Genomic DNA, 21,117 nt, shown 5'->3' with positions numbered 1-21,117 from the left:
AGACGGACATGGCTAAATGAATTCAGCTCTTCATTCTGATTATTTCGGTATACTTAATGGTGGGTCTATCTATTTTCCTTTAAGGACTTACAATTTTGGGATTCGTGACGAAGTTAATATACCATTTCATTTTATATTTATATTTATATTTATATTTATATTTTTCGGTCTAAAAAGTACAAACTTCCTTACAGACTAGTTAAAAATAGAGAAAAGTTCAAGCTTAAATTTATAAATGTTATTATTAAAGTTAAGAAGACCACTATATCGATTTGCTAGGTGTAAAGCCTTGGATATGGGTTCATTCAACGCGTAATTCGTTCGATGAGTTACTTCAACAAATAGTCTGGTGTGCCTTAGATCACGTGGTGGAATATATGAAACGAATAAAGTAGATAAATCAGGGCAGTTTATATTACCGTTGATAACGTTATAGGCAAGCATGAGTGAGATACAAGTTCTACGGTCATACAAAGCCTGGAGTCCGAGCACCATACGCCTGCTGATATATGATGGGAAGCCATCGGGCCAGTGAAGCATACGCAAAGCAATTTTGGTGAAAATTCTTTGAACTCTCTCAATTTTATGTGAGCTACCTTCATAGAATGGACTCCATATAATCGAGCAATATTCCAGACGACTTTTTACCAATGCCGTAAAAAGTGCCTTCAAAGTCATCGGATCCTTGAAGTCCCTGGAATTACGTTTACTAAACCCAACCATTGCAAAAGATTTGGAAATAATAAAGTTGATGTGACCAGAAAAAGAAAGTTGGTTGTCAAAAATTACACCCAGATCTTTTATCTCTCGACAACGGTTTAAAGATCCAGCATTTAATTTGTAGTTGAAAAAGGTGGTAGTGACCCTTTTAGAATAGGAAACCACGCAGCATTTGTTAGTATTTAAAAGTAGGTTATTACTTGAACACCATTCATTAAAAGAATCGAGAACATATTGCAAGTTAATGCTGTCAGAAGTATCCCGTACGGTTGGAAAGAGTTTGACGTCGTCTGCAAACATTAAACATTTAGCAAATTTGAATTTTTGAGGTAGATCATTAATAAAAATTAGGAACAACAGAGGGCCACAGTGGGTTCCCTGTGGGATTCCAGACCAAGCGTTAATAAGCGCAGTAGACTGGTTGGCTCCGATTGACACAAAAAGCTGTCTATTCGATAAGAAACTTGAGAAGAACTTCAGCAAACTTCCGGTCACTCCGTACATCCCTAGTTTTTGCAATAGTATAGAGTGGTCGACCTTGTCAAATGCTTTCGAGAAGTCAGTATAGATGACGTCTAGTTGCGCATGGTTCTCAAAGGCATCTACAATTTGGCTAGTGAATAAAGCCAGATTGGTAGAAGTAGAACTGCCAGGAAAAAACCCATGCTGACACTAAAAAATAGCCTTGACTATGTAGTCAAACAATTTGCTATGAAAGATACTATCGAATAGTTTTGCCAGAGTATTTTGCTTAACAATAGGTCTGTAGTTGCGAATATCATTGCGGTCACCAGACTTAAATACCGGATTTACGGAGCATAACTTCCAAGAGTCTAAAAATATCCCATGGTTCAAGCATTCTTGGAAAAGAATTGCCAGGGGTTCAGAAATTGTATTTGAACATAGTTTGAAGAATACCGGAGAAAATCCCTCGCTATCTGATTTCGGACTATTATTTTCATGAAAGGTATAATTACTTGTCCAGATTTGGAGAAGGTTTTCTATGGCGAAATATGATATATCATTTTCCCTATTTTAGTAGCCGTTTTCCACGTTTTTAGCAAATATTTTTTGAGTATATATTCATTGTATGTATACATAGGTATAATGTGTCTTATAGTCTTTACGCAAGATGTTGTGATTTAAAGTTTCCATCACCTCTGACTTATGTATAATATAGGAAACATTCATACTTCATCAACATTGCCTCATGTCATATTCTACGTTTATTCGCTTTACAAACGAGGACTGTACGACATGACTGAGTGAGTAATATCAATCGCAAGTGTGCTCCTTTGTTGTTGATAAATTTTGGTCAACTGTATTTGATAAAAGCAAATTTTAGCTTTTGTAGCATTTGCTGTCGGTCCTTCTTCCGTTTTTTTTTTCAGTAACCACATGGTTCGACTAAATTTGGGTCAGACGTTCATTTATTTGCTTGAATAGGATTTGCCTGCATTTTGAAAGCATTCAACGAACCGTGTATTAGTTTCCCCTGTTTCTCTGTTATTTGCTGCATGAATGACTGGAAATTTCACATATATTTGCAATATGCATACAACTGCACCTGGGTATGGCCAACAAAAAAATGGCCTTACGTAAGGTTAATTTTGTTTGATTTTCAGGACTATGCAAAAACATAAAAGTTGGGTATTATAATTCCTTGTAAAATAGCCATATAATATGTCCCGAATCGGCCTTATAATAAGAAATCTTTCTTTTTATTGCATTTACTAATAACAAAAGTTATTTAAAATCCCCAAATAAAATAGATCTTTTTTCACTATCATTAACTATATAGACTAGTATCGCCCGGGGTCGAGAATTCGACCAATTCAATTTCTTAGATAAATGATGTCAAAATTAAAACTGCAGTGCGAATTTTTTTACATGGGACATATACATTTCTCCGAATTTGAGTAGCTTCAAACAAAACTCCACTTACCAAGCGATTTTAGTATTTTAACTCATCGTTCAAAATTTTCAACCCACGAATTAATGTTTTTTTTTAAACGGCCAAATTACTTATTTAAATGGGGTAACCCTTGAGAATGGGCTAAACAAAAAAGAAGTTGAAATATCATTGCGACTGCGTATTAAACAGACAAAAACTGTTTTGAATTTTTCATTTTAGCCATATGAAATGAACTCGTGAAATACTTAGGGTTTTTAATTTGTGTGTATTTTATATTTGAGGTTACTGCTTTGCCTAATTAATGCTCTATTTAGCTTCATATAAAAGTCATATTTGGAAAAATGGTACTTAGCAGGTTTATACTCCATGCCAACGATATGATAATAAAATTCTATGTATGGATATTTACATATGAAAATTGGAATTTGTATGGTAGGAGCCAGAGCCTTTATTTCAGTCTACACCAATTTTCGTTAAAACCTTAACATTATCAATATTGACAGCTTTGCCAGGTTTCGGGGATATGCATTAATCGGTATGTGAGAGATATGGAACTCAAAGTTGCATAGCAGGTGCCACACTTTCTTTTCCAATTCTTTCACTATGTTCGGATAGGTTGCACTGGCCGGTCCATGAGGACCTCACATAGTCTGAATGAGTCCGTAGTATTACCAGAAGTTTGTTTTGCCGACCAAACTGAAAAACCCTATCAAAAACCAGGACCTATGTTATAAAATAACTCCGTCTTCTTTACAAATACTAGAAGCAACCTAGGACTTAAGCCATTATCGAACCTGGACCCCTTTATCAATAGGCCGATAAAACAAAAACGATTTTGCAAAAATGGGTGCTAATTTCAGGTTACCCATTCTAAGACCGTTTGTTTGTCTATATATTTTATTGTTACGCTAAAAATAATTTTGACGTGAAGTGCTTCTTAGCGTGTTCGTGATTTGCATACTTTTAAATTTTTTTTTTTTTTTATTATGAAGTATTGTTGAGTTAACTATGCCCAATATCTCCGATAGTGATATTGATGGGACAGATTTTTTATGTCAAATATACCAATTTGCTGTTTATTGTTATCTCAACGGTCACAAGATTCTGTATTTGTTCTGTTGTGTTAGTTGATGCGAAACGAATAAGCCAGGAAATGGCACTTCCAAAAATTACCCACATTTAGACTACGAATGTTAAAACAACGTAACTGCGTATACTATTTTTTTCTATATATTAAACGTATGACTATCGACATATGTATAGTTGATTGTAGTTTTAGAATTTAGTTAGTTATCACTAAACTAGATTGAGTGCATGGCTCTTTTAGCTCCATTAAAACATGTATTCACCTTCCAAAAAGCGTAGACTACTCCCTAGAGAGAGCGTGCTGTGACTGAGACTTAAACGTAAGTTGGGTCACAATTGTTCCCCACAATGTAGTCCGCTTTGTGCAAAGTTGAAATTACGTTGTTTTATTTAAAAGTAACCAATTACTCGCAAACATATTCATACCACCTAAAAAGACTGGTTCTGGTGCATCGACTTACCATTTTTTTATTGTTATTTAGCATAAAATAGTTATGTACATAAAAAAAAATAAAAGTGACGTCAATATAAACATTCTAAAAATTAAAAATAATTTGCGATAATTAAACAAAAATTAAAATCTATCGACAAATACTCCCGTAAGCGTATTAAAAGAGCCTGCCCATCCATCTCCGTGAGTGCAAAGGGCCTGTCCGAGTAGCATTTCTGGCAAAAATCGGTACAGTTAATATCTTCATAGGACATCCTTTGTACACTTGAAGTACAGTATCGAAGCTTTGGTAGGTATGTTGCAACCAGTTAAGTTTCGATCATGCTTTCTCCAAATTGAACTGTGTATAAACTTGCTTCTGATTCTAGGGTACTTTGTTATTGTCTCTCTGAAATTTCGTCGTGGCGTTGACATACTTTTTATATTCAGCTGTGCAGAGCTCACAGATATTTATTTTGTTCGCATAACGGTATCCTCTAACGGCATAAACTAATCGAGATAGATATAGACTTCCATATATCAAAATGATCTGGGCGAAAAAAGAAATCCATTTAGCCATGTCCGTCCGTCCGTCTGTCAGTAAACACGATAACTTGAGTACATTTTGAGGTATCTTCATGAAATTTGGTATGTAAGTTCCTGGGCACTCATCTCAGATCGCCATTTAAAATGAACGAAATCTATAGTCAATACGTCCACTGTTTCGATATCGAAAATTTCGAAAAACCGAAAACGTGCGATAATTTATTACCAAAGACGGATAAAGCGATGAAACTTGGTAGGTGGGTTGACCTTGTGACGCAGAATAGAAAATTAGTAAAATTTTGGAGAATGGGCGTGACACTGCCCACTTTTAAGGGAAGGTAATTTAAAAGTTTTGCAAGCTGTAATTTGGCAGTCGTTGAAGATATCATAATGAAATTCGGCAGGAACGTTACTCTTATTACCGTATATGTTCTAAATAAAAATTAGCAAAATGGGATGACGAACACACCCACTTAAAAAAAAAAATTTTAAGACAAATTTTAAAAAAAATTTAATATCTTTACAGTATATAAGTAAATTATTTCAACATTCAACTCCAACATTTGTCTTTAAAGCTAGTAGCTGAGTATGTAATGTTCGGTTACAGCCGAACTTAGCCTTCCTTACTTGTTTGATTTTGTATACATGCCCTTACATGTGTGTGAACGCAAACTTTTATTTTCTGTGGCCAATACTTTGCCCTCAATATCTAATCAATGACTCAAAAAGCTTTTGTCGCATTAAATTGATTGAATTGTTTCCGTTAGGCGTTAGCTGTTAGCATGCTGTCGTTGCATGCGTACATACATATATATGAATATATTAACACATCTCAAATGCTAGCAATTCTGTACAAATACGGAAATATACAATGCAAATAAAAATAAATTATACTCCATATGTAAATTCGAACCAATTCAATTGTATCTAATATCTTTGATCACTTGTGTGGAAAATCGTAGACAGATTTGAAAATAAATTCGATGAAAGAGGAAAAATAGAGGTTTCAGGGAAGTATATGTATCTAGTGATTTCTACAGCAAGTGTTATGAGATAGTTATAGTTCTATGAATAGTAAACTCAGTGGGGGGGAGGGGGTTTAAACACAGTACATAGAATATTCAAACAATCGAATAGTCACACTATTGCGTAGCTCTTACTTGCTTGGTATGTATATTGTTTAGTACATTATTAGAAATCGTGCAGGAAATGCTCCCTCTCTCTGCGGAGGTATATCGCGCCTTGTAATTACAATAAAATTTATTGTACAATACAATATACTGTACTTTAGAAATTTATTGTACAATAAAATATTATTGTAAAATACAATTTATTGTACAATAAAATTTGCGAAACAGGCAATTCAGTGTACACTTGAATGTTTCGGGTATGTTTTAGAGCCGTTTTGCAGGTAGTCAGGGAACATACATATGTATGCGTGTTTGTTATAAAATTAAGGAACTATTTCGGGGTTTTATTTCTAAATTATTTAGCGTAATTTTATGAATTATTAAGAAACGATTTCTGAAGGGAACCGGATATAAAATTTAAGTAGGCTACGGGAAGTCTATATTTGTAGCAATCATGCAAATGCTTGCTTAACTTAGATGATGAAGAAGTGAAATTCAGAAATATGTCCTAGTAGCTATAGCGGGGTACTAATTTTGTAATTTTTCTCAAATATATTTGTTTAAAAATTCAATAAATGTAACATATTTAAGGTCGGAGTTTCCCGTGCATCTAAGTTTAAACTAAAGGTAAAGGTTGGTTCAATTTAAATTTGCCACTTGGGTAACGTAGTCTAAATTTTACTTCAGCTCTAAGTAAAACAACCAAAGTCTGTGCTAAGCTCGAGTTGACTGAAACCATTCACAATGTGGACTACGTATAGGATAAGTTGAATTTTTTATAAGTATTTGTTTCATTCTACTGTTTTAAGTTTCTTCCTCCTCATACTGGTTGCTGCTGCGAGGTTTATTCACAGAAAAACTTCCACCGAAGGCGTAGTTCTATTTTCTCACGGCCCACGTAAAGCGCTTGCACTCCAGGTTGGATATTCGATCACTGCTTCTAAGCGCTGGAATTCTAAATACTGCACGGTACTGCGGGAGAGCTCTCTCTGAACGTACTCATTTCCAATATTTTCCCTGCTTCTATTTTACCTAATGCTCTACCACGGATCTGGGTGAATTTTTGATAATTTTTTTATTGTCCTTTTTTTCTCTTTGTTATGAACACAAGATATCGATAATGGTGCCGGATATTCCCTCTGGATGCAAATCATCCAATAGACACAGTTCTTAATCACCGAAATCCAGCTGCCTTCTATAAGGTAGATCGGCGAAGATGAACCGCTTTAAAGCTTTCAGACACTTAGTAGAAATCTATGGAGTTCGACTAAGTCATAACACCATTAACTTGCCTTTGTGTAAGATAGTAGTAATAACTGATGAAAAATTATATTTTGACGAATTTAAGTCAATGAATGATGTGATGAAATTTTCGCTACATTTTATATGATGTCTATAAATTTATTGTTACGGCTGGGAGGTTGAGTTTTATGCAGGAAGGTTCAAGTTCATGGTAAGGCATATACTATGAATAATTTTATGCATTAAATCGATTCAAAATTAATAATCAGGAAGCTTCTAAAAACCTTGGGCCTTGTTGTTTAATAAATTTAGTTTTTTGGTTTTTTTTAGTTTTTTCTGAATTTTCTACAAATGTAGACTACCGGCTACAAGAAGGTCTAACTCGAGAGGTTTTCCGCAATCGCCTAGCATCTTTTCAGAATGATGTCTGGAGCTTTAAGGGATCATATGATGATCTTTTTGGAATAGTGACTAACGTATTTAGCACATCGGAATCAATAGCCGTATCTGCGAAGCCATTTTCGATCAACTTTCGAAATAATTTGCGAACCATTTCAAACCCTATTACCGATATATTCCAAACCGCGTTGGAAACAATTTAGGGCCATTTCGGTAAAATTTTTGATCTATTTGAGAAGTGTTTGGCAAACTATCAGCTTTCTATTAGATAAACTGATATCAAAATATTATCAGTTTGTAATCGATAACAATGTTATTGACAAGCTATTGATTTGCTATTGAATTTTTATCGATGAGTATCCGGTTTATTATCGATGACAAAGTTTCTGACGAGCTATCGGTTTTTTTATAGAACTTCGAAAATCAATGGGTGAAACGGGTGAAATCATGCGATAACTACGTTTCGGTATCGAAAATTTCACAAAATTGAAAAAATGCGATAAATCATTAACAAAAATGCATAATGCGATGTAACTTTAAACGTTGGTTGACTTCATTACTAAAAATGGAAAAACTTTGGAAAATGGGTGTGGCATCGCCTACATTAGTAGATGAAATTTTGTAAGTTTTCAGTCCGTAGATCTTAAACCGTTGTAGATATAGTATTTAAATTTGGCAGGGACGTTATCCTCGCCACTATACATTCATTTTATGAAATATAATAAAATCGATTTTGCAACCAAAGGATTCGGTAATTGTTACCAAAGATATATAAGGCACTGGAACTTGATATATTAAGATCGAAAATTTGAAAAATTTTGGAAAATGGGCGTGGCACGTGCCACATCTAGAAGAAGAAAATTTAAAGGTTTTTAGGCTGAAAATCAGAGAAAATTGGAGATGTCATTATAAAAATTTTCATGGAGTTGGTCCTTGGTAAGGTTGGTTGAAACTGGCCGGTCCGTGAGAATAAGTCCAAAGCCTATCAAAACCCAGGAACTTTGTTATAAAATAACTTTGTCGTCTTGGCAAATACGAGAAGCTTTGTTGGACCTATACCACTTACTGCTTATATATCTGATAGCTCTATCACTCCTTATAGCTGGAGTATTAGCTGGGCAAGTGCAGTGCATGAACACAAATGTATTCAATCATTTCCTACCACAAACCGCACTTCCTGCATCTAATATCAGTGACCAAGCATAAGTTAAGGGCAGAAAGTAGTGTCCATTCAAAATATACCTTATTATTCTATGGTCCTCACTTTGCAATGATAAGATGTTCTTGTTGTAGCGACAAGGGCACTCTCCAAAGGCCTTGGGGAGTGTTGTCGATGCTGGTGGTCCATTGCCGGTTGCAGATCCGATATGTTCCTGCACGAAGCACCATAAACGTACTAGCCTGACCATCTCGGGAACGATTTGGTGTGACCACATGGAACTTTCTAGGCCATCCCGCCCACCCACCGCCTACATCCATCAGTAGTTCGGGGTCGTCAGAGCATCGGCTGTTCATAAACAAGTTTCGCAACGGATAGGTGAGTTGACAATTGGGTTGGATAAGCTATATATTGCGCTACACAACCCCTTGAATCAATTCGGTATTTTAGTCGTCTTTTACGACAGGCATAACTACCGCTCTTCTAAGCCACCTAACCCGCTGGGGTAGAAATGATAAGATCAACTTTGTTAGTCTAAGGTTGGAAGACTTACTTTTGATCTCCGACACTTAACAGCCCCGTGGTTGTGTCCACGTCTATCTCGCTTGTTCGATCATATGAAACTCTCGCCTTCTCTTAATCTTACCCATCGGATTGGCCCAGCCTGCGGAGCTAGTTTCGTGGTATGCGCCCATTTAACTAGCACAACCGCCTTATCATTCTCATATTTTAACACATGCCCTGAGACCGAATAAAGGTGTATGCTTCTCATTATTTCGATTCTTTCTAGGGATTGCTTATACTTTAACACACTTTTAGATGTTGTACTATGCAAGATTAATAGCTGCTTGGTGGTCAATATAAAAGTTGACACGGCTGCAGTTTACCAATTTTCTTCCAGTAATTGTACTGCTATGGCTACGACTACTACTTCCACAAAAAAAAAAAAAAAGAACACTTCCATGATCTGGCAGCTTGTAGAATCTGTTTGCCTCTGGTTCAGCTTAGTATACCACACCCCTTCTACTTCCATTATATTGCAACCATAGGTGTACACGTATATAGCCCCTTCTGCGATTTGGGAACCTTTGCGCAAACCATCCACCTCTAATGTGTCTCTAATAACCCCTTCAAAGCGTTAATACGTATGCTATTTTCATGTGTACTATAAGCTGCATATTTCAGCTTTCGGATCATATAATGTTCGCGGCAGTCCTCCTTAAATGTATCCTTTAATATATAATACAGTTTTCTTGGAGAGAATTGGGAATGAATTTTAATTGTGGTGAACCAACTACAGAGAGTTCACGTCGGTTTCGCTTGAACTTGGGCTTCCTTGCTTGTTCTATCTTTTTTTAACAGTTTATCCTGGTTATACCTCATTGTGGATCATTAAAAAAAAAATTTCGGGACAATAAACCATTTTCCCGTTACCTACAAGTTATCAGCTTATTGTGGGTGCTACTGTTCATTAAGCAGCAGTGTATATGAAAGGGGAGCTCAAATCACATCGCTATAAATCGCATCGGAGTAGTCCAATCAACTCGAAATAATAAATTTTGACCGAGATATTGCAATAGGCTTTGTTCCCAACAAACACCTGCCCTTCGCAAGCGCTCTGGAGCCCAGTAATTTCGTATACACGAAAAATTGTCAAAACACTTTGAAACATACAAATTTTACTTAAATTTAATAGCAGCACACACAACCCCTTTGTCGTTCAGTTTATTCACTTTCACACAATCATCATCAATCAAGCACTAATTAGCTGTGGTCCAAATCGATAGATAAAATATGCAAGTCAACTAGGTACATATTTATAAAAGCTTATCCACGAGAAAGGCAAATTAGGACGACATTCAAAAGAGCAACATATCAAACAATGAATATATACCCAAATAAACAGTAGTCACATAATCCAGCTGCAAAGATGTAGCAAAATATACAAATTCCATACAAAATCAATCCAAATGAAGCAATCAATTAATGGTGAAAGTAGAGGGGAAAATATTTCGGCGCTAATATTCCAAAGCCTACCGGGAATTCTGTAAAGATTCGAGAGGAGTATACAATGTTCATGGCAGTCTTGGGGCTATATTTGGCCATTATCTTCTACACTAATAACTAAACCGTTCTAAGGAGTTCAGGGTTAACAACAAATGATTAGAAGTGAAATGGAGTCAAAAGCGAAGAAAAGACCAGAATCTGAACCGGACGACGTTGTTATTGTTGTTGTTCTTGTTGTGGCAATGCTTCGCTTTATTCGAAAGGCACGATCACACTAAACTGTGGTGTTTGAACAAGCGTGTTTGTTCCATTTTGCAACTGAAAAGATGATTGGTGTTGTGGAGGACATACATGGACAAATAAAGCTTTAACCTTTTGTAGTATCCAGATCAAAGTTGAGCTGGAGCGGCACGGGTGTCCCTGGGGAGGAAACTTTGCTCTAATGCAAGTTTCCGGTATTTTTCCTTAAAAATCTCTAGTATATAAGTCCAGTTACTTTTTGTAGATAACAGTGAGTGCCCTGTCATGCTCCTTTTCTTCTAATGGTTGCATTCTTAAGGGCAAGATTTCTTTATAGTGCTTACAGAGATGACCTCTTAAATACCCAGGAGGCGTAAGCTATTCCATAAGATGCCTGATGGGATGCCCAACATTCTGCGTATTCAGCAGAAGCTGTTTGTTCAGTATTTCATTTCTTTTCTCTAAGAGGAGTGTTCTCGCCTCAATATGTGGATGATACTCCGGAGACTTCAGAAGACATTCCGTCGCAGTTCTGAAGGATTTGTTTTAACAGACCTGCATTTTCCTTCACATTGTTTATTTAAGTCTTGACGAAAGATGTGTTATGAGTTTGTTATCGAAACTTTGACGGTTTTTATATAAGAATTATCGGGCTGTAATTTCTTATCGACGAGATATAGACCTGTTATAAATCCATTATAAGGTTTTTCGATAACAAAAACTGTCGATAAGTTGCCGATTTTTTTCGATAAAGTATCGACAATTTATCGATTTACTATTGAAAACTTGGCGACTATTTGTCAAATTACGAAATGCTATGGAAAAAGTTATCGAGAAGATAACAGTTTGTGATCTAACGATAAGTTTTCCAATAGTTACCGACTACTTATTGATAGCAATTTTTTTTACAAAAATTTATCGATTTATTACTGGCGTGGTGTCGACTCTTTATTGCCAATTTATCGATTTTTTGTTAAAAGTGATCTATTTATTGACGAATGTTTATTAGTTTACTATCGGATAACTGAACCCTAACTAACCGATAACTCACCGGCTCTAGTTAATTTAAAAACATTAGTTTTCTATACGTACATCCGTATGTTAACACATCCAACTTCAATAGCTGGTATGCTGCAGGTTATCTAGGAAAATACAAACTTCACTACATACACATATGAATTCTCAAGCAGCTATTGGATTGTTTATTAACCCATGACTTTGTGTCAGAATTAACACGTCATGTATCTCATTAGAAATTTGAGCGGACAGCAAAGTGGAATCTACTAATTGTATACAGTTTTCCTTGTGGTTTTCAACAATGGGACACATGCAAATGAATGTAGTTTTGTATGTAGATGAGTTGTTACCAGCTTAACTTTGTCACTATTTGAAATTTGGTGGCTTTTTCAAAATAAACGGTTTGATACAAATTAACTTTGTCTGTCTTTGTTGCTGCTAAATGAAATACTTGCATTGTTACTAGAGGAATTCGACACACATCAAAGACCTCGAATCGTAGTAGTAAGGCTTGATGCAGGTTCGTACTTTTGAATGACTCAATTCAGATGCTTCTGCATAGCTGAGTGTTATTCCAGCTGATTAGGACCAGGTGACAAGAAGATAACGTGATTAAAGCAGCAAGGAAATATAGTGCAAAAAAAAAAAAAAAAACTGAAAGCGGAAAATACCCGTAATGACAAATGATTGTAAAAGCAAGTTAAAGATATAGTAGAAAGAAGCAGAAACTAAGTAAAAAGCATACTTCGGTGTTCATGTTGGTACAAAAAGAGCATTCAATTGTCTATTACTAACACTCTAAGTGAAAAAAGTGAAAAAAGAACAACGCAATTTAGACTGTATGGTTCAGAAGTAACATCTAGAATAAATAAATAGAGATAGGGAATGACATGATTACTCGTTGTGTCTTTGTAGCCCAGATTTTGGTTACTGCTACTTTAGTTTTTATACTTATTTTGGATCAACAAGTTTAAGTTCACTGCGGAAGCCACTGTAAAGTAAGCCAAGGCTTAACTGGTCATTTCTTAAGGACCTTATAGATTGAATGTGTTCATAGCGTTAACAGAAGTTTCTTCGGCGATGAAATTGAAAAGCCTTAACATATCCTTGAAGAAGAAAATTTCATAAATTAAAAACAATATTTCACATTGTGAATAGCAAAGAGGAAAAAATTTTATTAGAGCTGTCTTCAAATGCCTCTGCTTGAGAAAATACCCGTGATGGATACCGGTCACTAACCTTAAAAAAAACTTTTGGTTTGCTTTTAAATTTTCGATTGCTTTAAAATAGCAATTTATTTATGCTCGTCGGTTACGTTTCTCGGCACCCAAATCGCGGATACCTTGTTGATATGCATTTAGTTTGCCAAGGCTTCTTTGAAAACCGTCATGTAAAATCCCTGCGTCTTTAGTTGCATATTAAAAATTCTCTTTTATTAGACAGCGTTGATTTAACAGGTCATTTGGTTTTACTTGTACAATGTTGATGGTTTTCTTTTTTGTGTTATGTTTACATATACATATATCTACAAACATACTTATTAAAATCATTGTGTCTTTGTTCATACATTTCTAATCTTATCCAAAGTTCGCCTCGTAACACATACTTTATTTCTACTTCTAGTGCCAGATACATAGAAAATGTACCGTAACCTCAACTTGCTTAATGCCAAAAATCAAGATGGATCGTCATCTATCCTAATTGAATTCATGTGCTTATACTCATCATAAACCTATATCATGAACCCCAAAAGTTGTACGACCTTTTGTATTCACAATGAGAGAACTTAGATTAATGATATCACTACTCCCAGCCCCTTTATGCTTAAGAGTCTAGACTAAGTGCAATACAACAGCGTCTCCGATCGGAGAAGATACTAGAGTTCTAGGCTCTGCTACGTCTGTTGCAACGCCCTGCAAAAATGGCCATCCGTGTCGCTACCGGGGTTCCCTTGAGGAACGGCAACCCGAATATTTTCAGCTTCTTTCTTAAGCCGTTATATGTATACATATATGGAAAACTTTTAAATATTCTTCTTCTAAATGTTGGCCGTGCCATGCTAATTACCAAACATTTTACCTTACTTCCATTTCGAGTATTAAGCTCAACTTACATACAAGTTTCAATACTGTTTTGGTCAAATTTCATGATTTTATCGGTCTTTGGGAATGAATCGTCGCAAAGTTATCCGGTTAACGGACAGATATTTCTTAATTAAAATATTGATTATTTTGTTACAAGAAAGTCTCGAAATCTCGGTTACTGTATGCCATTACGTACTAAATAAATGTAAGGCGCTATAACCTCCGAAGGGGTTTTAGACCGAAGTTTTCTGCTGAGAGGAAAACTTTGTTTCTAAATTTTTGATATTGCTTTACCCGGGACTTGAAACCAGAACCTGCCGTGTGGTAGGCGGAGCATGCTACAACCACATCAAGGCAGCGTATGTCAACATCGACTTACTATTAATGACGGATTACAGATATGTTAATGATTTGGTATTGAAGTTTTATTGCATGGGCGACCCGGGCTGGAACCAATCACTGATAGAAAACAAATCAATAACCCGCCGATAACATATTGATAACACTCCCATAGGAAACGGATAACCTTACGATATCCAAACGATATATTTTTAAAAGCAAATCGATAAAATTTCTATAACCAATAAATACATTTTCGATAAACAATCGGTAACACACCGATAACAAATTGATACACCTCCAATGACAAATAGATAGCTTTTTGATAACATATCGATAACTTTTCTATCCATAACCGATAAATTTGCTATAATAGACCAATAAATTTCGATAACATATCGATAACTTTTAATAACAAATATTTTAAATTGTTTTTGATATCATAACGAAAATTATTGGATAAATAGTAGATTGCTGATAACTCTTTGATAACAAACCGATAACTGATCCATATAAATTCGATAACAAATCGATAGCTTGTATACACCTACCACGTTAACACTTATATAACAACCGGTAACTTGTCGATAACAAATGGATAGCACGCATACAAAATCAGTGTACAACGAAGTTCAAGAAGTTGGACCTAGAATTAAAATTAGCCTCCCTTTTAGGTCACTTGCACATTCGCATGTGTTTGGTGTAAAAAACAAACTTACAATTAGGTAACAACAATAACCTTACAAATTACAAAAACAAAACAAAACATATATGTCTGGCACTGTTGCCAACAGCAATTTCTGTATAAAAAAGTACAAATAATGAGAATTCCGGTGTTGCAAGTAATGAGCAAAGCCATCACAACAACAAAAATGTTACAAAAGAACGGCAGCAAAGTAAGGAGTTTGAATGATAGATAAATATGAGTACAATATGCTGCTTTCGTAGCACCTCAATATTTTGTTGTTGTTATTACCGATTGGTTCTGCTATTTGCAGCTTCGATGGGTGCTTCGATTTTATTGTTTATGCTGCAGCAACAATTGCATTTGCCACACTGATTGCAACATGAACTGGTTGAATGAGAATACAGAATAACTGTGCTTGTTATTTTGTTTTGTGTGACAATTTTGCTTCTCTTTTATATTTATATTCTTTGTATTACATTACGTTGTTGCTATGGCTTCTGCAACAATTATTATGCGCCTTGTTGTTGGTAGCATTGTTGAAACATCAATGAACATCATTGCAAATAACGATTGCGAGCATCCTGTTGTTGAAATTAATGGCGAATGACATAATTCGCTGCCAACAATGACAACAGCAATAATAATGAAAGCAACAACAGTAGTAGGAGCAAAAACAATAACAATAAATAAAAGCAAATTACACTAGTGTAAACAATACAAATAACAACAACCACAACAATCAATGTACGACGTGCAACAAAAAAATAGCATACGATGACATGTATATTGTTGCTTCTGACAGAGTATGATTGTACGCTCAATTGATCGAGTATAAAATATTGGCAACGCTTTAAGTATGTGCGTGTGTGTGTCTGCAAGCCATAGATGAGATACGACGAAATTTAATCATGATGTGTAATATGAAAAGAATAGATAAGATGTGAAAATTTGTGACCAGTCAATGCAGCATTAACTGTAAATTACTTATAAGCTAATGGAAATTCTGCAAAAAAAAGGCGTGAGTACGAAGTTTTCGTTAAGTTTACGTCTAGAAAATTAATGCATTTTTGAATTAACTAGAGCCCAAGGGTTGTAGTCAAACACAAAATATTAGATTTACCAGAAACAAATTATTTCGGGCATGAAAAATTATCGATTTGTTATCGGCTTGTAAAAACCGCATTAGCTTGTATCGAAACTTTATCGGTAATAAATAGTTAACTTATCTTTAAAATAGCTTATTGTTTCGAGCAAACAGAACAACCCCAATTAGGCACTAGTACGTATGTTATATAAGAACTCAGTCCTCTTGGCGAATATTAGAAGTTTCTTAGGACCTAGCCTGATCGCTGCCTCGAGAACTGGCAACTGTCGCCCAAGTAGCTAGAGCCTTGACCTCGAGATCCCGATACGCAACGATCTCAACAGTTTCTCCCTGCAGCTAGCACTTCCTATATCTGCTGTTACTGATGAGGCCTAACTTATAAGCATCTGAAGCCAGAAGGCAGCGACCAGTTAGTATGTCCATAGTGAGCCTTAAATCTTCTCTCTTCAGAGATTTGAGCCATGTTGTGAGTCTTATATCGTAGGATATGCACATGGCCTTTAAAATTTTGTAGCCCACGAATTTCCTGCTTGATAGATCATATGCAACTGCTGCCTTCTCTTGGGTTTCTCCCAAACTGATTGGGACGTCTGCAGTCGGAAAACAAAAAAAAAGGAAAGGAAAAGAAAGGAAAGGAAGGGAAAGGAAAGGAAAGGAGTGGTAAGGAAAGGAGAGGAAAGGAAAGGAAAAGAAAGGAAAGGAAAGGAAAGGAAAGAAAAGAAAAGGAAAGGAAAGGAAAGGAAAGGAAAGAAAAGGAATGGAAAGGAAAGGAAAGGAAAGGAAAGGAAAGAAAAGGAAAGAAAAGAAAAATCTTCTAATCCAGGGTTTTCGGACAGTCTATATTGGATGAAGTGTTTTACAGCATGTACTTTCGACTGTATTTGATTTGAAAATTTTACCGCAGAATGAGGCGCTGCTGTGGCGGGTATGTTTTTTATCCCCACATATAAAATTGGACCATTGAGCCCACCTTGTTGAGCAGGTCGTCGTACGACAAAAATGAACTCGAAAACGTCAACAACAAGGAATGATGAGAAGGAAAAAGAGATGGGCGTTGAAAGTCGGGGAAGAGAAAATCGCTTTCAGTGATTATTCGAACGCGGATAGCAATGAGAGTCTTCTGTCAGTGCGCTCGGTGAAGGAGCGGTCTGCTAAACCGTACAAAGAACTAACATTAGGATGGAAGCGATACAGGGAGTTTAGAGGGACCCTCACACAATATCGGGCAGATTTAAGAATTTTGTATGGGTTGGGTGCAATGGGCGGGCCAACCGACCGCGGAAGCTAGGTGAAATCCTTAATTTTTTAACCATAACAAGGCGGAAGAAGCCCTTAGAGGCAGGAGGAAACGATCGGCTGAACCTGAAAAGTATTCTTTTAAAAGGCAGAATGGGGATAAGATACTTGGCTTGGATATCACAAGTGGTTCCAGGCTATGGATCAGGGACTGTTATCAGTCTTAGACCGGCCATAGTGACGGTTACATTCGATTAGTTATCACGTCCTGCACGAGGTGCCCCTGCTTCTACTGATAATGAAAAATCTAGAGAGGACAACTCCATAAAACCCGCACCCCTGAGTCATGGTGCCGAGCTCAGGGGAAGGAGGATTCCTTAAGAGTCAATATCGGTACACAGCGGTGACGAACTGGATTGTTTAGGGCTTTTGATTATTGACATATAATTTTGACTTGATGACTTTGGGCTGGTAGGTGCGGTATTCTGCCACCTTAGTAGGTCGGGGTGAAACCCTACAGAAATGGCTGGTAGGCTAATACTGCACCTGCCCACGTTCCGTTAAAACCGTGGTGAGCCTCAAGGTACGTTCCGGCTCCGTCGCCGTTAAGTTTGTGTTATAGTTGCGGTTGAAAATTTTCCCGCTTTGCGTCCGGTTTGGCTCTGAACGCATCACTCATAAGGTAATGCGTTAACCTTCGCGTGGCCTCCCCGCGTAGCATAGATAACCACGAGACCATTGAAGGGTGACTGAGGTGCGGAGAGGCGTTGGCGTGATCATCGGTGCCGATGCTAATGCCCTTCATAGCATTTGGAGAAGCTCGGATACCAACACTAGAAGTGAGTCTTTATTTACTTTTATTGTAGATGAGGTACTTTGTGTATGTAATAGGGGGAATGACCCGACTTTTATTACTGCGGTAAGGGAGGAGGTCCTGGACCTGGTTAGTAGAGAATTGGAAGGTCGGATATCTGGCTGGAAGGTTCTCAACGAACACTCCTTCTCTGATCACTGATATATTCAGTTCTCGGTGAAAGAAGAACGTCCAGGTAAAATATATTTTAAGAACCCTAAAAGTACTAACTGGGACTTGTATTGTAGGAAGCTGGGAGAGCTATTGCCTGCGGCACCTACCTTTAGTGCGGACCTGTCCGAATCTGAGATAGACGTTCTGGTGGAAAACTTCACCTCGGCAAGCAATAGCGCCTTTCAGCTGCCCTGCCCATTGAAAACTTACAGGGGGAAGGGCAAGCCGCCATGGTGGTCGGATTCTCTTGACGACCTAAGAGCGTCCAGTCGGCGGCTCTTCAACAGAGCCAGGAGGAGTAATTTACCGTCGGAGTGGGAGCTCTATAAAGTGAGTCTGGGGATTTATAAATATGAAATAAGGATAGCCAAGTGAGATGCATGGCGAAGCTTCTGCGAAAACGTAGAGGGCTGCAATGAATCCGCGAGGCATAGAAAAATACTATCTAGGAATCCCGCTCCTCTGGGGTATCTGAGAGATGATGGTGGGGACTGGTCGGTGAGTAGCGCGGAGTCCCTAAAGCTTTTACTTGACAATCATTTTCCCGATGTCCCAGTTGCGCAGGGATCTTCTCCTGCATGGGCGGCGGTCGTAGGCCATGCAGAAGTGCCTGCCATTCCAATAAGGGAAAGTCAAATAACCTGGGCTATAGGGTCGTTCAAGCCCTATAAGTCTCCGGGCCCGGATGGAATCATTTCTGCGCAACTTCAAAAGTCTTTGGGGATTTCCTGCCGCTGGTTGGCCATCATCTATACTAACTGCCTCAGGCTTAACTATATCCCGAAGTCTTGGCACACGGTTAGGGTTATTTCCATTCCGAAGGCCGTAAGAAGCTCTCGTGTATCACCTAAGGATTTCAGGCCAATCAGTCTTTCGTCGTTTCTTCTTAAGACGTTTGAGCGGTTGATTGACCTGTACCTACGGGAAAGGATACCTCGGGGGTTACTGTCGGCTTCAAAGAACTTCAAGGGCAGACCGACGGAAATGGCTCTCCATTCGATTGTAAAGCAAATAGGGGGTCCCTAGAACATAAAGGGTATGTTATGGGTGCCTTTCTAGACATCGAGGGGGCTTTTAACAATGTCTTAGCGGGGGCAATCGAAAGAGCTCTGTTGGGTTTAGGAGTCGAGGCGGCTCTGGTTGAATTTATTAGAAAACTTCTATGCGGCAGAATAGTCGCAGCGGAGTGGGAAGGGGCCATAATTAAGAGGAAGGTGTGCAGGGGCAAGCCACAGGGGGGTGTCCTATCTCCTGTCCTCTGGGTTGTGGTAGTCAACGAGCTTCTTGTGGAGCTGGAAGCCAATGGTTGTCGGGTGGTTGCCTATGCAGATGACCTCGCTATCTTAGTCAGACGCAAATTTCTGGGCACCGTGCGCAATGTTCTGCAGGGATACCTGGATACTATTGCTAGGTGGGCTGAATCATGTGCATTGGCGGTCAACCCGGGAAAAACGGAATTGGTTCTTTTTACAAGGAGATATAAGATGCCCGATTTCAGAACTCCCTCGATTGGAGGGGTACCGTTGTTACTTTTTGATAGGGTTAAATATTTAGGGATTGTTTCGGACAAGAAACTGTCCTGGAGACCCAATGTGGAAGATCGGGCCAGGAAGGCCGCCATTGCCTTGTACTGCTGCAGAGGAGCTATCGGAAAGAGATGGGGACTCTCGCAAGAGTAGTACACTGGATCTATGAGCTGGTGGGCAAACCTATTCTGCTATATGGGGTGCTGGTCTGGTGGAAAGCAATGGGCACGGCGAGCACCTCCAAAATGTTAGTGTCAGTGCAACGGACGGCACTGATCTGTATCAGTTGCGCTCTCAGAACAACACCTACCTTAGCACTGAACGTCATGCTGAACATATACTCAGTAGATATTGCGGGAAAAGCGGCCGCGGCAAGGTCGTTGGTCAGGCTTCGTGATATGGGAAATGTACTTTCTGACCGCGGACACTCTAGCCTTCTTACCAGTTTCGACTTTATCGCGGACAAAACGGACTATTGTATGCCGATCACTGCTCCTATACAACCTTCACCCCAGTTATTCCACCGAGAGAGGAGTGGGGAAGAGGAATTATCTGGGGCATTGGACCTGTTAACTTGTTCACGGATGGGTCGAAGCTGGATGGGAAGCTTAGTGGGGGGGGCTCTTTTGTCAAGAGCTAAATTTAAGCCGCAAGTTTATGTTGGCTGATCACTGCAGTGTATTGCAAGCGGAAGTTGCTGCGATTAAGGATGCGGTGGATTGAATGATATCCAGTGCAATTACGGTTAGGCAATTTAACATCAAATCTGATAGCCAAGCGGCTATCAAGGCCTTTAGCTCAACTACAGTGCGACCGAGGGTGGTCTGGGAGTGCCTGACCTCGCTTGCGATTGCATCGAATTATTTTACAATTAAGATTATCTGGGTCCCTGGCTATAGTGATATCCCCGGTAACTATCAAGCGGATATCTTAGCCCGCATCGGTACAACTGAACCGGATGAAGATGGCTGTAGGGATTTCGGGATGCCGCTGGCCACCCGTGGATTGCTCCTCCATAGCTTGGCCTTGAGTCAGCTCAACAAACGTTGGGCGGACACCACGTCTTGCAGGGTAGCAAGATTTTTCTGGCCGAAAGTGGATGGCAGGAGGTTTGTTGAAATAATTGGGTTCACTAAGGATCACCTATCAATGGTCATTGGGGTTTTAACAGGGCACTGTCCAATGGGTATCCATGCGGTACGTCTCAACATACTGGAAACT

This window comes from Eurosta solidaginis, chromosome 1 (assembly GCF_040869045.1).
Source record: "Eurosta solidaginis isolate ZX-2024a chromosome 1, ASM4086904v1, whole genome shotgun sequence".
NCBI lineage: Eukaryota > Metazoa > Arthropoda > Insecta > Diptera > Tephritidae > Eurosta > Eurosta solidaginis.
Note: the sequence above shows the minus strand (reverse complement) of the source record.